This window comes from Sus scrofa, chromosome 13 (assembly GCF_000003025.6).
Source record: "Sus scrofa isolate TJ Tabasco breed Duroc chromosome 13, Sscrofa11.1, whole genome shotgun sequence".
NCBI lineage: Eukaryota > Metazoa > Chordata > Mammalia > Artiodactyla > Suidae > Sus > Sus scrofa.
This window is the reverse complement of record NC_010455.5, coordinates 86,312,088-86,329,391: the sequence shown is the minus strand read 5'-3', so window position 1 is coordinate 86,329,391 and position 17,304 is coordinate 86,312,088. Positions and strand designations below refer to the sequence as shown.

General features: G+C 37.1%; 1 long non-coding RNA gene across 2 annotated transcripts in view; it reads right to left on the bottom strand.

Moving 5' to 3' along the window:
• The window catches only part of LOC106505710, a 28,652-nt gene continuing 13,056 nt past the window's right edge, over positions 1,709–17,304 (bottom strand). Inside the window, exons 2-3 of one of the 2 annotated variants that reach the window (XR_001300365.2) lie at positions 9,445–9,692; positions 1,709–3,361 (exon numbers count right to left, since the gene is read on the bottom strand). This is a non-coding gene — a long non-coding RNA (uncharacterized LOC106505710). The remainder of the gene's footprint in view (positions 3,362–9,444; positions 9,693–17,304) is intronic. The other variant, XR_002337708.1, reaches the window with a different exon arrangement.

The window sequence follows — 17,304 nt, the reverse complement described above, 5'->3', positions numbered from 1 at the left end:
TAAGGTGAAATGACAGTGATGAGTTTTGGGTATCGGTCTTCTTGTTAATATTTCTTGATACTGATTTTTTTTTTTTTCAGTTTTCATTTCAAACTTGTTGCTTTCTAGGTCCTTTAGAAGTCTTTCCTCAGGCAAAGGCACATGCCTTTCTCCACCTCTTCTGGTTTGAGAAAATGATGGGGAAGATGGATTTTTCTCTACATAATATAGAGGAAAGAGATGTCTGCATTCTAGCCTGGATCCATTTTGCAGGGAGTCAGTGCTGTCGTGGCTACAGCTGCACAGCTGCATGGAGCCATCATAGTCAATTTTGGAGGAAAAGTTGGTGGGGGTTGGAAGGAGGGTTTGGTCAATTGATTCTGAGACTCTTGGAGGCTATTAACACCTCTCTGGGAATTTCACACTCTCTGACATCTCAATGGCTTATATTTTTATCTTGTGCTATAGTGATTGCAAGGCAAATTTTACTAAGTTTAGGGACCAGGAAAGATTTCAAAATTTGGATGCTACAGAAAAATTTGTACTGTCCACTGTTTTTGTAAGCAAAGAAAGATAAAGCCCTTAATAAAATGAAGAAATTTCCTTTTCAAATTGTGAGAATATGAGCTGCATGCATTCCTCCCCTAAGGAAAGAAAAAGAGATGACTTCATTTATATCCTACCTTGTTCCAGAAAGGATTAAGACAGTTTTATAATGACTTAAAAAAGATCTTTTCTCCTATGTCCTTGGTTTTAGCTGTTGGAAGCCATTTTTGTCACTATTACCAATGTTCCTTTATTGCAGCCAGATGCCCTGTCTGCAGTGATGGGTAAACTAAAGGAGCTTCTAAAAATGGAAACCTGAAATTTCAATCTACTGAGGTGAGTGGAGGTAAAATTGCATTGGGGTCTAAACCATAGTGTTTTGAACATAAAGTTAACATTTCCCATTTTATGTCATTTGCCTAACAGTATTCAGGTCCTCAGAAAGTATCTGGTAATTTATATCTTAATTAAAAGAAGGGAAAGAAATGCCAAACAGATTAAACAAATTCTTTGAGTTATAGTGTGAAATGGGGACATACAAATGGAATAAAATATTCAAAAACATTACAAGTGGCTGTGACCATAAAAAGTATTTTGTCTGGCATATCTGCCCAAATCTATTTATTCTGATTTTCTTTTTTTTCTGTGTCCAATTAAAGAAACTGTCCATGGGATGTGTGGCATAGGTTGTCCAATGAAGAAAACACCAGATATTTGTTTTCACTATAAAGGTAAATTTCACATTTACATTCCAGTAATTATTGAAAAAAAATTGTCAAGGTAACTGGGATTCAATGGTGACGTTTAGCTTGGAAACTTTATACTTCTTTTCCCCACCGGTTTAATATCTAGATTAAAAGATCACCTACTTATTTTTCATCTCTTTCAAGCGTTCAATGTATTTATAAAACCCAAGTGATGGCACCATGGGAATTATAATAAATTATTCAAAATCTTATCATCTAATAGATATTTACACAAATAACTGTAAAACATAAAAATGTCTGTAATGAGAAAGCTATGGACAATAAGAGCTGGAGAGTGGGGTTAAGTGTCTTTCAGAAGACTGGCATTTTTATAAATTCTGGAGGTTAGGTGGATGTGTAATATGTGGCAGAAGAAGAGAACAAGGAAGGAGAAAACACTGAAAAAGAATAAGTATCTTTTAGGGGTGACAAATGGATATGTTTTAGAGGAAGAGCAATAGTTTTATTTCAAGGAGGCCACAAATGTGCAAGCACATCACACATTGTTGGTATACTAGAGAACTAATAGGTCTAAATGCCTATTTACAAGATCATGTCACAAACATAAGCAAGGTAGGACTTTCTACACAATGGCTGAATTTAGGGGCTTCAACTTCACTTGAGACCCCTCTAGCCTTCTTTGAGCCATACTTCTCCTTCTTCATTGGCCTCATTCTTTCCAAGGCAGAAAGCGTTCCCCTAGTGACTGGGAACATGGCTGCAAGGTGCTCCCGCTTGCATTGTCTTCACAACCCCTAATTCCAGAGAAAGAGAGCAATTTTAACAATGGCTCCAGCAAAAAAGAAAAACAAAACAAAACAAAACAAAACAGAGAGAGGCTTCTGATTGGCTTCCCTGCTTTTTCATGGGGTAATTACAGATACCTGAGCAATCTCATGCATTCACTTGTTTCAGCCATTTCTTTTTTCTTTTTTTCATTGAAATAAAAGGGATGTAAATAACAGGACCTGCTTCAGTGAGTTATGGAGCAGAATAATGATATCGTTGTTAGATCTAATTGTTACACCATGTCATTCAAATCTTCTCTATCTTTACTGATTTTTATGTCTAGGGCTTTATGAGGGAATGAGAGACGTGTGCTAACCCCCCCCCCTGTTCTTTTAGCTCTGTAAACTCTTGCCTCAGAAGGGATTCTATTAGGTTCATACAAAGTTAAGTGTGCTATATGTTTTCTTTTTTGTCCGTCTGACTTTAAAATTTTCTTTGTCATTAGCTTTCAGTGGTCTTACTCTAAAAACTGTCTACATTGCATTTATTATGATTGCAGTTTGTAGTGGTTATTAAATCCTCAGCTTGATAATGGTTTCACCATCCTATACCTTAAGTAATTTCTGTAGTTTTTGTTTGTGATGCTTGACAATCAAGAAAAACCACAAAAAATATAAACTTATGAATAGGATATCCAGATAATGGAGTCATCAAAGATATTAAAATAATGGTATTAATGTGTGTCTCAAAATATATGATGAGATTGGGAAGTTTCAGAGAGGGTTGAAACCACTTAAAGATATTAGTTTCAAGGCTTGAAATATACAGTAAGTGAAATTAAGGATGATTAATAGCAGATTAGAAACATAAGATAAAATAGAGATCAAAGAATGGCAAATAATAGAAGAAAATCAAAGAAACACAGGACTGAAGTGAACAGGGTTAACGTATAGATAAATCAAGTCCTAGAAGTAGTGAGTAAAACTCGTTTATTTGGTTCTTTCCTCCTCCAAAAGGCAGCCAAGGATTCCAACATCTCAGTAATGAAGTCGTTTTAGATGGTCTTCGGTCCTTCTGAGGATCAGTTTATTTCTTATCTTTACTCCTCATTCCTATGGATAGACCTTTGGTGTCTCAATCTAAATATCTGTGAGTTTGACCTTTTTTCTTCCACATGAGCCTGCTCTCATATCCAGTTCTCATTTCCCCAGCCACGTGGACTGTTGAAAGTTCTGCTCATCTTCTTAAGCATCTCTGCTAGAACTTCCAGATGTCGTTAGGGGAAGATTGTCCACAAAGCTGGGTTCATGGCTCTAGTTTACCTTTTTCTCTTGGTTGTAGTTCTGTAATTCTTTCTGTTGCTAATTCAGAGAAAGATAAATATTACATGATATCACTTATATCTGGAATCTAATATAAGACAGAAATGAACCTATCTATGGAAAAGAAACACATTCATGGACTTGGACAACAGACTGACTGACGGTCTTGGAGAACAGACTGGGAGTCTGGAGTTAATAGATGCAAACTTTTGCATTCGGGGTGAATAAGCAATGAGATCCTGCTGCATAGCACAGGGAACTATATCTAGTTATTTGTGATAGAACATGATGTAGCATAATGTGAGAAAAAGAATGTATATATGTGTATAACTGGGTCACTTTGCTGTACAGTAGAAATTGACAGGACACTATAAATCAACTATAATAGAAAAAATAAAAATCATTAAAAATAAATTAATAAAATACTTTGAAAAATATTTTTCTAGTTATTCTCAGGCAGGTTATTCAAAATTTCTATCCCATTTTCTGAATGCAGAAAGATTTCTGATTGCTTTTCAGTTTAGTTGGAACAAATTCTCCAAAACATCTTTTAGAGGGCTGTATGGGTGCTATATAAGTTTCTGGCAAATAAAGAATCTATTAAAAACTATAGCGTCTTTTCTTACTCTGGCCTGGCTTCTAAGGGATATTTCTACTATTCCTCTGTAACTTATTTCTCCATCTTTAGAAATGTTCGTTGCTTTTTCTTCTTTATAGTTTTGCTGAAAATAAAAATAAAACGTCAGTTATATCTTTATGACATTAGAGCTATTTTAATGCCTTTAATCCAGAGTTCCCATTGTGGTGCAGTGGAAACAAATCCAACTAGGAACCATGAGGTTGCGGGTTCGATCCCTGGCCTTGCTCAGTGGGTTAAAGATCTGGCGTTGCCTTGAGCTGTAGTGTATTTTGCAGATGTGGCTCAGATCTGGCACTGCTGTGGCTGTGCTGTAGGCCGGCAGCTACACCTCTGATTTGACCCTTAGGCTGGGAACCTCCATATGCCATGGGTGCAGCCCTAAAAAGCAAAAAAAGAAAGAAAAATAAATAATGCCTTTAATTCAAATTACTTCAAATTTTAATAGAAATACCATATTAATTAAAGTAATCCAATATATCTGACATCTAGAATAAAATTAGGAAAGGAAATTTAGAGACTAGTGCTCTAGTAATTAAGAGGCAAAAGGATGTCCCACAGTCCATTTCTCCAGTGATCCAATCCAGCTTGTTGTATGGGTCAGTTCATGCAAAATTGTTTTGAAGCTCAAAGGGCTTCTGGCTACTTATGACTTTATCAGCAGTACTGTCCAGACTTGACAACCCAAGAAAAGTTGGACTGGCTATTGCCTTTGGGAGAAGGGGAGAGTCAGACATGGGCTTAAATTTCTTTTTCTTTTTTTTCTTCTTCTTTTTTTTTTTTCCTGTTTTTTAGGGCTGCACTGGCAGAATATGGAGGTTCCCAGGCTAGGGGTTGAATAGGAGCTGTAGAGTTGCTGGCCTACACCACAGCCACAGCAATGTGGGATCTGAGCTGCATCTTCGACCTACACCATAGCTCATGGCAATGCCAGAGTGTTTATCCACTGAGCAAGGCCAGGGATTGAATCTGAAACCTCAGGGTTGCTAGTTGGTTTTGTTTCTGCTGTACCACTAGGGGAATTCCTTAGATTTCTATTTTAACCCTAGAATTTTATTCCCTGATTTGCTCCAAGTTTCTTAAGAAATGATTCACATTTAGTGGCAATTGTTTCACAAGCCCAGTATTTCTGGAAACTTGACTTTAACCATGAAAGTTGAAATATGAAAAGGAGATTCACTTTGATGATGAACATATTGAAAGTATAGGAAAGATACTAAAAAACTCAGGACATGCCTGAGCTGGCATTTTATTTTTGCCTGCATTTATATTTATGTCTGTGATATAACTATCTGCAGAAGATGCATTGTCTGATGGTTGAGAGACTGTCAGCATATTTTGAATTAAACCACAACTTTTCTAAATGTGATATTGTTAGGGAAGTGAAAATTAATTATCTACCAAAGTTATGCTAAGCAAACACGAATGTGTTTTCCAGTTACTGACAATAGAGAAATAACCTTTTATGTATGTTAATGTATAACATTACTAAAATGAATGGTTGTTCTGAATACATTCTAGTTACTTATTAGTTGTTCAAATCTTTGTATGAAATGTCTGATTCCATTACTGATTTTCTCTTCCTATGAAAACTGTGACTGTACATTTGATTATAATTAGTTAACTAAAGGCTAATAAAAATTAATTAGAATTTGCCTGGGAGTCACTAGCTTTGGACAGTTTCACTAATATCCACACTTTGCAGCTATGCTGTTTCCATCTACTTTCTTGTAGGGTCCTCACTTAAAGCCTGGTCCATTATTGGCGGGAGTTTCTACTGCACCTAAGGTGTGATTAGATAGGATCTTCATGCCTCCATGCTGGCCTCCTTTTCTGCTGTCTAGAAATTGGGTAGGAGTTGTGACCCATCCCTGCCATTGGAACTTCTTTTCCCTTTAAGAATCCTCCTCCTCTATGCAGGTTTCATATTTTTGGAAACTTCTGCAGCACAAAAGCTTTGAGGTCGCATGTGGAAATGCATTCCTTTGGGAGTTCTCATTGTAGCTCAGTGGGTTAAGGACCCAATGTTGTCCTCTGAGGATGTGGGTTTGATCTTTGGCCTCACTCAGTGATTTGCACTGTTGCTGTAAGCTGCAGCATAAGTCATGGCTGTGGTGTAGGCCTATAGGTATGGCTCTGATGTGACCCCTGGCCTGGGAACTTCCATATACTGTGGGTGTGGCTGTAAAAAGAAAATAAATAAGGAAATAAATAAAACTGCATTCTTTTATATTATCGCTTTGTTAAAGCCATGCTCCTTGTAAAAAGTGAAAAGAACACTCTACCTAATTCTGCATTTGACTTCATGCTTAGTACCTCCACTTGCTCAATCTGTTTCATGATGTCTCAGTTGGACAAAGCTTTGTCAACTTATTTTAAAAGACTGGCATTTAACCTAGTGCTCAAACTGAACTCATGAGACTGGGCCAGGGAAGGCTCTCTTTTTATTGTTCCTCCCATCCCTGACTCATTGCCTCATTTGGTTAGTGCAAAACAGAAACATGTTAAATGTTAAAAACAAATGTTTTTAGCAAATATTTAAAAAACATTGACATGAGCAGAATGTGAGCTATGGAGTGACTGGCCAATAGGGACCTGCTGTATAGCACAGGGCATGCTACCTGATATTCTGTGGTAATCTATATGGGAAAAGTATCTGAAAAAGAACGAATGTGTGTATACGTATAATTGAATCACTTTGTGGCACAGTAGAAATTATCACAACAGTGTAAATCATCTATGCTTCAATAAAACTTTAAAATATCAAAAACAAAGCAAAAGAAACAAAACATACAAATCAAACCAAACAAACCTCTCACAATAACCCGACTCCTGACAAGACCCTTTCTTCCTATGCATGTAAACTCATAAAAGAGACACCTGGATTTGGGGAACTGCAACCTGCCGATTTATCAGACAGATACAGCCAAACTGCGAATTTAGATTCAAACGTTTACAGAATCTTGACAACTTCCCTACACATTTACTTTGTCTTCAAAGGAGAATAAAACTTAACACTTTTATATTTTTAACGGTGGTGACCATCCATTTTCTGGAAACTAAATATTTGGTCAGATACCTGGAGTGTGAAGTGAGACTGTCTAGGGAGAGAACACAATCGAGAGTCACATGAGCATGGCCCACATCAATGACTGATGATCTGAGTTGGCTAAATGTTGTATTTTCTTTAAGCCTCAATTTCTTCTCATAAAGTGTGATTGTTGGGCTAGATAACTTCAAACAAGGAAGAGTGTCCAAAAATGGATCATCTTTGTAGGACAGGATCTTGGGAATGAATTAAATAATGTGTCATCTAATCTATCATCACTGAGGGATAAAGCTAGGACTTTGTTAAGTTCTAAAGGGAGCTACACTTATTTAAAAAGTTTCCAGAGACCATTTCTGTTAATGCCTTTATATACTTTTATGAAGCCTGTGAAATTGGGTTCTGTGGGAGGCAGTGAAAAAAACTTCTCCTAGCAATTATCTTTCTGCTATGCGTAATGGAAGAGCAGTGTCCTAAAAGAGGCAAAGACCTTTCAACCTAGCTTACCCATCTCACTCAGAGGTATTCCAAGCAGCAAACATGTTTGTTTTTTTAGTTTTTTTTAACCAAGTACTGTAGTTGCCTCTCTCTCTTGTTTCCCCTCTCTCTTCCCTCCCTTTCTCTTTCTTCCTTTTATCCTTAATTCCTTCCTTCCTTTCTCTATTCCTCTCTTCCTTCCTTCCTTTCTTTTTCTATCTTTCCTCTTTCTTTCTTTCTTTCTTTCTTTCTTTCTTTCTTTCTTTCTCTCTCTTTTCGCTCTCTCTCTTTCCTTCCTTCCTTCTTTCTCTTCATTCCTTCTTTCCTCCCTCCCTTCTTCCCTTTCCTCTTTCCTTACTATTTATTTTTCTTACTTTTTTAGGTTAAATATATATAAATACCCTTGGTCCAGTTTTGACACTAAACCAAATTATCTAGGGACTTGGTGGTATTTACGTTTCTGTCTTTCCATTAGCTTGTTTCTCCTTTGTAATCTCTTTCCTTTTAACTCATTAAGATTTTTCCTTTGCCAAACTGGGTTATTCTTAACTACTTTATTGGATTAGTGTTAGACAAAACAGCAAATTTTCAGCAACACAATGGAAGATAATTTGTTAAACTACTATACATTAAATTCTTACAGGAAATCTATTAGGTGGATGGTAATACCCCCTCCCCCCAAGTTCTCTTGGAAATAATATTAAAATTTAAATTTATCATTTAAAGTTTCCTTTTAAAGACTGAGTTAGAGGGGGTTCCTGTCGTGGCTCAGTGGCAACAAACTGGACTAGTATCCATGAGCATACAGGTTCAATCTTTGGCTTCAATCAGTGGGTTGAGGATCCAGTTTTGCTGTGAATTATGGTGCAAGTTGCAGATGCAGCTTGGATCCCAAGTTGCTGTGGCTGTGGTGCAGGCTGGCAGCTGCAAATCTGATTCAACCCCAGCCTAGGAACTTCCATATGCCACGGGTGTGACCCTAAAAAGACAAAAAAAAAAAAAAAAAAGAAAAAGAAAAAAAAGATCAAGTTAGAATGAATACTATAGACTTGGTTTGTAGTAATGGAATAGTGGTAAACGAACTCAACTAGTATCGGTGAGGACATGGATTCGCTCCCTGGCCTCACTCAGTGGTTAAGGATCCAATGTTGCTGTGGCTGTGGTGTAGGCCAGCAGCTACAGCCCCACAATTCCAACTTGACCCTAGACTGGAAATATCCATAGGCCATGGGTGCAGCAAAAAAAAAAAAAAAAAAAAAAAGTCAAAAACAAAAGCATAAACTACTTTTCACAAAATCAATCAATTCCTGTGAAGCTATTTCATCCACTCTCAGGGTCTGAACCATACATTACATACCTTTTTATTATGAGTGCAAAAAGCTGCATTGCCTCCCAAGCACTTAGATGTTTTTCTAGATATTTACTTCTTTGGTCCCTTTTAGACTCTAATCATATTTGCTACTTACAAAAGCTATATTCTTAACAGTAAACTAAATGTTACCACCATAAATTTATGGCTTACCACTTTCCCTGGATCATAGCTCAGGAACCATCTTTAGCTGTAGTTTTATGAGGTCAGTGATTTTGCTTTCCAATTCTGTCTGTTAAACTAATTCCTTATTCCATGGTTTTCCGACTCCACCCATTATTCTCTCTGAGGAAAGTGCCATACTGGGGACGTGTTTTCCTTTTTCAGTGGTGAATCATTGGAGCAACACTCTCTTTGTAACTCAAGGTGTTTCCCTCTCCATGGTTACAGAGTCCTTGTTTTTTGACATAAATTTACATGTTCGTTCTATTAGTGAGTTAATAAGACCTCTTTTGGTTGCAAGAATCAGCAAACTTTCTGAAAACCAGCTTAAAGAAAGCGTAAAGGGAATTTGTTACCTGATATAACTGAATGTCTCAGGGAGAAAATTGCATTCAGGCAGATTTATCAAGGTGCTCAAAAAAATGGGTTACCTGAAAACTATTTCTTCCCATTCCTCAGTTCTGCTCTTCTGTGTCATTTTCATTCTCCAGTTTCTGTTGGTAACTCCAAGCATTTCTCATCTTGCATCCTTACAACTAAGCAGAATGAGACTTTCTCTTTTCAACCATTCCAACAAAGTCCCCTGAACTGTCATACAGGCCTTGCCCATCTCAAGACTTCAGCCCTCGCCACAGGGTTGTAATATATCAGCCTTGGGACCAAGGCCCATTCCTGGAGCCTAGAGGATGAGATGATAAAGTCCATTTATCATGGAGCCATAGACTTAAGAGTACAGGAAGAGCAGTTTTCCAAGGAAACTTCAGCTATTGGTCTTTAAAATAGAGAGGATAGATATACAACCTTTAAGAAAGAATTTCTTGTGGAATTTTCCTACTAAAATTCTTTCAGAGTACCTACTGTGTTGCAGTGGGTTACAATCTGACTGCAGTGGTTCTGGTCACTTCAGAGGCTGGGGTTTGATCCCCAGCCCTGGGCAGTGGGTTAAAAGATCTGGCGTTGCTATAGGTTACAGCATAGGTCGAAGCTGTGGCTGGATTCAATCCCTGGCTCAAGAACTTCCATATGCTGTGGGTGTGGATATTTAAAAAAAAAAAAAAATCTTTCAATATGTGCATTCCTTCAGGATAAAGTTTGGCTTCTGTAACTGAGTATTCAGGGCTCTGATCTTTTTTACTTCCTCAAAATTTGGTCCAATTATTCTAATCTTATAAGTAGCCCTGTTATAAACTACATGAATGCTTTCATATGCCACTGTTTTCATTTATAATATATTCTTCTCTGTTATAAAATTCTTGTGAATCTTCCCATCTATCCATCAATAACCTTCTTAAGTCTTGCCATTTCCAAAATATTTTCACTGGGCATGCTAGTCCACAATGTTTGATCTTGTTTTTGAACTCCAAATAGTTTTATTGTTTACAATGTTTCCAAATATTTATTTTACTTATTTTCATTTTTTTATTGCTTGTACCTATAAGGCTCATGAACCACCACTTGTTGTTAGTTGTATTTTGGATATCACTTATTTAAAAAAATATTTCAAAGATGAAAATTTGCTATGAATTCAATAATAGATTGAAGCAAGGTTAAATATTATTAACTTTAAGAGAATCCATATATACGCTAGAAAAACATTTTGTACACATACTTGTAAGACTTTATTGGGGGAAGTCTGTGCATGTGGATTTAGGCCTTTCTGTCCATGGTGTCTCACACTTAGTGTTCCTTAGATTAAGGTGAGGTTCTCTTAGTTTATGCCCATCTTCTCACCTCCCTTGATATAAATACTACCATAATACTAATTACATATTTATAATAATTATATTTACTAATTTACAGTATATATTTATTATATATAATTATTATATGTTTATAATAACCTGGAACTTTTTAATTCATTATAAACATGTGCTTCTTGTTCATATTTTTTAACTCTATGGTTCTTTTGTATAACCGAATAAAAACATCAGTTTGTTGGTTAGAAATTCCCTTTTCTGGAACCCTCCTACACTGTTGGTGGGAATGTAAACTGGTACAGCCACTATGGAGAACAGTTTGGAGATACCTTAGAAATCTATACATAGATAGATTTGGGCATCTATCCGGACAAAACTCTACTTAAAAGAGACACATGCACCCGCATGTTCACTGCAGCACTATTCACAACAGCCAGGACATGGAAACAACCCAAATGCCCATTGACAGATGATTGGATTCGGAAGATATGGTATATACACACAATGGAATACTACTCAGCCATAAAAAAGAATGACATAATGCCATTTGCAGCAAAATGGATGGAACTAGAGAATCTCATACTGAGTGAAATGAGTCAGAAAGACAAAGATAAATACCATATGATATCACTTATAACTGGAATCTAATATCCAGCACAAATGAACATCTCCTCAGAAAAGAAAATCATGGACTTGGAGAAAAGACTTGTGGCTGCCTGATGGGAGGGGGAGGGAGTGGGAGGGATGAGAGCTTGGGCTTATCAGACACAACTTAGAATAGATTTACAAGGAGATCCTGCTGAATAGCATTGAGAACTTTGTCTAGATACTCATGTTGCAACAGAACAAAGGGTGGGAAAAAAATGTAATTGTAATGTATACATGTAAGGATAACTTGATCCCCTTGCTGTACAGTGGGGAAAAAAAAATTTAAAGAGAAAAAAAAAAAAAGAGTAAACAATCTTCCAAATCAAAGAAGGGCAACAGGAAAAATGATAAAAAAAAAAAAAACAAAAACAAAAAAAACAAAACAAACAAAAAAAAAGAAATTCCCCTTTCTGGTTTGATATCTTTATTCCTGTTATTTTTTATACATCCTGAGTTTTATGCCTTTTCATTTCATCAGAAGTCATATAAATCAACATTGATATTTTGAAGCTTGGAACTTGGGAGCAAATAAAATGAGCTAATTGTTAATAAACGTGCTGACATTTTACTTCATAAGAAAGGTACTGGTAGAAACTGAATTATATCTCTCCAAAATTCATGTCAAAGCCCTAAACTATGATGTAGCTATATTTGGAGATAAGACCTTTAAAGAGGTAATTAAGGATAAATTAGGTCATAAGACAGGATCCTGATTTAATAAGACTTGTGTGTTTATAAGAAGAAAAAAAGATACCAGGAATGTCTGTGCAAAAGTAAAGGCCATGCAAGGCAGCCTGGGAGAAAGTCCTCAGGGGAAACCAAACCTGCCAGCCAACACTTTGATGCTGCACTTGCAACCTCTGGAACAGTGAAAAAATAAATTTCTGTTGATTAAGCCACCCAGTTTGTGGTATTTTGTTATGGTAGCCCTAGCACAGTCGGCATGGTAGTACAGCATTTGATTTGGTTTTCAAAATTTGATTAATTTAGACCTATTTTTAATTTCAGTAAGATTATTTGGATTGAACTCAAAGGTACAGCAGATTTCAAGCATGGCTGCACTCTAGTCATTTATCACAGAACCTGAATTCCAAGGTAAAACATTAATAAACTCATCCACCATTTCCTTTTTCCAAGCTTTGAACCTGCCCATGGTGATGAAATACCCAAAGCTAGTTCTAGCTTTCTAAGAATAAATTTGGAAACTGTAAAAGTCTTGTAGATCTTGGCTGTATTGTAATAATATACATTATCTCCTTGGGTGGAATGGTGTTGGTAACATCTGCCCAATGTTAGGTATATCCACAATGAGTTGTGATAGAGTAACATTCTACTTAGGGGCTTGGTTGGATCTGTCTTGTCTGTCTGTGTGTCTTTCTGCTTTATAATACCTTTAAGTTGGCTGAAGTCCTTTACTATTCATCACCGTGCTAATGTAAATACTTTTAGAGCAGACAGATGCTTGGATCTTCTCCTAGGACTTTCAGAAATGCTTATTTGGCATCAAAGGTACCATAAATCTATTGTATGTGATTAAAATAAAGACACAAGTAGGCCGATATATAGACTCATAATTTGGGCATTCACAGCAACATCTAAGAATTTGCCTATAAGCCGTGGAAAGAGTTTTCAATTTACTCATGTAAGTTTAAAATGACAATTCAGTGAAAAATGTCAGTTATGTTACTCGGTAACATAAAGAGCAAGAGGATATTTGTTTAGCTGGATGGCTGTTTTTTATTTTTTTTTTTACATTTTGGTCCTATTTTTTGAGCTATTACATATTTTTCATTGTCTAATTATGATTTGAGCTTAGATTTGGTGGAAATGGTCAAGTAAGACTGCAGCAGTTGTCAAGTTATGGAGATATTAGCACTTTCAAGCATATTTATACATTTTTGGAATAAATGGAAAATAGCATTAATAAAAAGTAAAATAGTAAACACTATTTTATTAATAGTAAGAGCTGAATACTATGTGCTAAATACGATACTAAATTTACATACACTTTAACATCCTTCAAATGACCCCATGAGATAGTTTATTTTATATATGGGTAAACTGAGTCACAGAGGGTTAAAGAAATCAGTCAAGCCACAGAACTAAAAATGGCTTTGGACCCAGGCTCTCCAGCCTTAGAGCCTATGCTCTGAACTGCTAACCTCCATCGTGTTTCCATGTGCTAATGTGAGCACATATTCGGAAATTTATTCAGTTATGGGTTAAAATGCAGATGTTCATACAGTTTCGGTGATAATATAATTTTTATTAATAACCTATAATTTTCTAGATAAGTTTATTAAATAAATTTCATTCTAATTTCTTTCTTTCTTTTTTTTTTTTTTTTTTTGTCTTTTTGCCATTTCTTGGGCTGCTCCTGTGGCATATGGAAGTTCCCAGGCTAGGGGTCTAATTGGAGCTGAAGCCGCTGGCCTACACCAGGGCCACAGCAACACTGGATCGCTGGATCCGAGCAGTGTCTGCAACCTACACCACAGCTCACAGCAATGCCAGATCATTAACCCACTGAGCAAGGGCAGGGATCGAACCCGCAACCTCATGGTTCCTAGTCGGATTCGTCAACCACTGCGCCACGTCGGGAACTCCTCATTCTAATTTCTTGATGTTTGATAAAATCATGAACAGCTGAGGGAAGGAGTCTGTTCTGTATTAAGCCCTTATTTACTGTTGATGAAAGTAAATACAATAAGAATTGCATGGTCTTTGGAATTTTATATACGGTTTTTATCTTTTTAATTCATATATTTATATGAATATATTTATGCCAGATCGTTAGTCCACTGAGCCATCAGGGAACTCCTTCACTAAAATCTGTATGTTCTTAAAAATGATATAAATTCACTAGAGATTCCTAGGGTTTATAAAAAATTTTTTCCAAAGTGAAGAATCTTATATTTAAATAATTAATAAGCTTAATTGCAAATTTGACTTAAAATACATACACACCTACATGCATTATAAACATATATATAGTTACAGATATATGTTATTTATGGTATATGTGCGTATATATAAATATGTATGTGGATATAATATATATGTATATCATATATTCATGACTCACTTTGGAGGTGCTCTTCTTCTCTCCTCCATCTCTGTCTCTCTCTCTCATTACACACATGCATACATGGTTCTTTCAAAACACATTATTGTGGTGCAGGCACTTGAACTTGCAGATATTTTAGTGATGAGCACATTTTTTTCAAATTTAATTTAATTACTTTTAGCAATATTTTAGGGGTCCTGATATGGACCATTCACTTTCCCACCCTTCTTGGTTGTACCAAATGGGAAAAATTGACCCAAGGCGTGAAATGAGGCAAATTACTCTATCAGTATTATTGCTGAAAAAGTTGGATTGTAGGGTGTGTTGAGTGACTTGTGGTCAAAACAGGGCTTCCTCCCCCTTGAGAACAACAAGCCCAGAGAGTAGGGGCTGCCCCTGCTCTTCACAGAGGGCCAGATGGAGATAAGACAGAGCTGCTTCCTGGAGGGAGATGCATCTTGACTGCCTTGGGTGAGGGAACTGAGAGAACGAGGTCCACTACACTTGGAGAGCCACAAACAAGAGAAAGGCAGAGTACAGTTGGCATTGCTTCTGGGGAACTCATGGGTAACAAAGTTACCAATGGTTACTCATCCCCTGGGGGAAGAGTAATAGCATGACCTTTCCCCAGAATGTGGAATTGCTGGCAAAAGTCCCCTCTTAGAGACCACAGCGGGCATGCATTTAGAAAATCTAGGTCCTCTTCTATCCTCACGGTTGTGTCCTCTTAACCCATTGTCATATAGGATCCAAGCCCCAAATCCTATGCCAATTTTATTTTCACATAAATTATGCCCAGCTATGCACCCCAAAACAGCTTACTAGAGACTGTTATAGGCAACCCATGAGGACATAAGTACCACAAATATTGTGTCAGCAACATAAAAGTCAATGCAAAACCCTTCCCTTTATTAAATCTCTGGCTGTTTATGAAAGTACACAAATCAAACACTCTTGAATTGTGGCCAGAATAGTAAATATTCAAATCCTGTACAGGACTCCTGGCCCAATATTCTTCTCTAATCAGATTACTCTCAACAATATAAACCTGAGATCTTGAGGCTATTTCTTTCTGAGTCTGTTCATGGTAGACATGCCCAAACAACAGGGACACCTCTATAAGCATGAATGACACTTTATGAAATAGTCAATGATGGCAAGTTTGCAAGCCATAAAGTGGTGTCAATCCTTTTATAGCCTGTTACTCCCTAGGTAGCTGATGGCTGGTAGCTCAAAGTGAGCATCTCCAGCACATTTGTACTTCCCAAGGAAGTCTCTGCCCTCACCCCTGTAGGAATTTCTATAATTCCTCTTCCCCCATCTAAGTGAAGAAGCAATCTATATTAGAATCATCTAAGCGATAAAAAAATTCTGCATGTCCAAATCTCACTTCAGATGAACTACATCAGAATCTCTAGGGGAGGGACATAGGCAACAATATATTTTAAAGCAGCTCAGGTTCAAATCCTCTATGAAAATGAAAGGCAGCCATTTCATAATAAAATCTCTGTTCTTTAACTCAGAAAAGTGGCTTGTATTTCTATTATTCTTGGCCTTTGTTGCTCAATAAGAACATTGCAATCAAGATCGGAAGTCTGGCAGAAATTGACAGCCCCAGAAATACTGTGGGCACAGGTGTAGGAATCTTCCTCATATCTCCCAGGTCATGCATTGCACAGCTGATAATCCTATTCTTAACCTTGTTAGTTCCAAAATCATATATGTTTTGCATATGTATATGTTTGGGTCAGATTTTGCATTGGAACTGGGGATCCTGTAGAAGCATGCTCCATATCATCATGTAATCACTCTTGAACTGATCCCTAGTGTCACATACCCCTATTTAAGCCCACTGTGTCCCAATCCCAAGTGTTTTAGTATAGGGCTTTTTTCAGATCATTTGACATACGCCTGCCTCAATATTCTGTTTTTTTTTTTTTTTTTTTTTTTTGCTGTGCCTGTGGCATGCAGATTCCTGGGCCAGCGACTGAACCGATGACGCAGCAGTGACCTAAGCCACAGCAGTTCAGCAGTGACAAGGTGGGATCCTTAACCGCTAAGCTACATTCTGGGAATCTTTAATTTTTTTTTTAGGGCCCACTCATGGCATATGGAAGTTCTCAGGCTAGGGGTTGAATCAGAGCTGCAGCTGCTGGCCTACCCCACGGCCACATAAGTGTGGGATCCGAGCCTCATCTGTGACCTACACCACAGCTCATAGCAATGCCAGATCCTTAACTCACTAAGCGAGGCCAGGGATTGAACCTGCATCCTCATGAATACTGGTAGGGTTCGTTTCTGCTGAGCCACAGTGAAACTCCCGGTTCTGGGAATCTTGATGTTATCTCTGCTAGAGTCTGACAGCCAAGTAAGTGTGTGTGGCCACTGATTATTTTCTGAGGTGTATATAGTGCCAAACAATATATCTGCTAGTTTTCAGCAGGTCAGCATATATGACATCATAGGTCATCTTCTTTTTGCAACCTGAAGCTACATTATCATCTAAGTTCAAGTATTTGTGTTTGACAATCCCATAAACATCTGTATACATTTTTGATCCCTGATGAGGAGGATCAAGTTTGTCCTCTTGTAGAGAGCAACACAGGGAATTTTTATCATAAAGCTTCTTTATTAAAAGAAGCTGATAGCCAATGCCAGATTTCAGAGCATTCCATCAATGTGTGGCATGATGTTGCTAAAAAGAACCCATCACACCAGCACTAACTCATTAAGAATGAGCTGTATTACACATCAATGAAATATCATCAGGATATCAGTGATTCCCTAGGAATAAAAAACAATGTACCCTCTCTAAAACACAGTGGTACTTTGTAAAAATGGCCACAGTCCTTCACTCTTTTCCGAGTCTGCGTACTGTG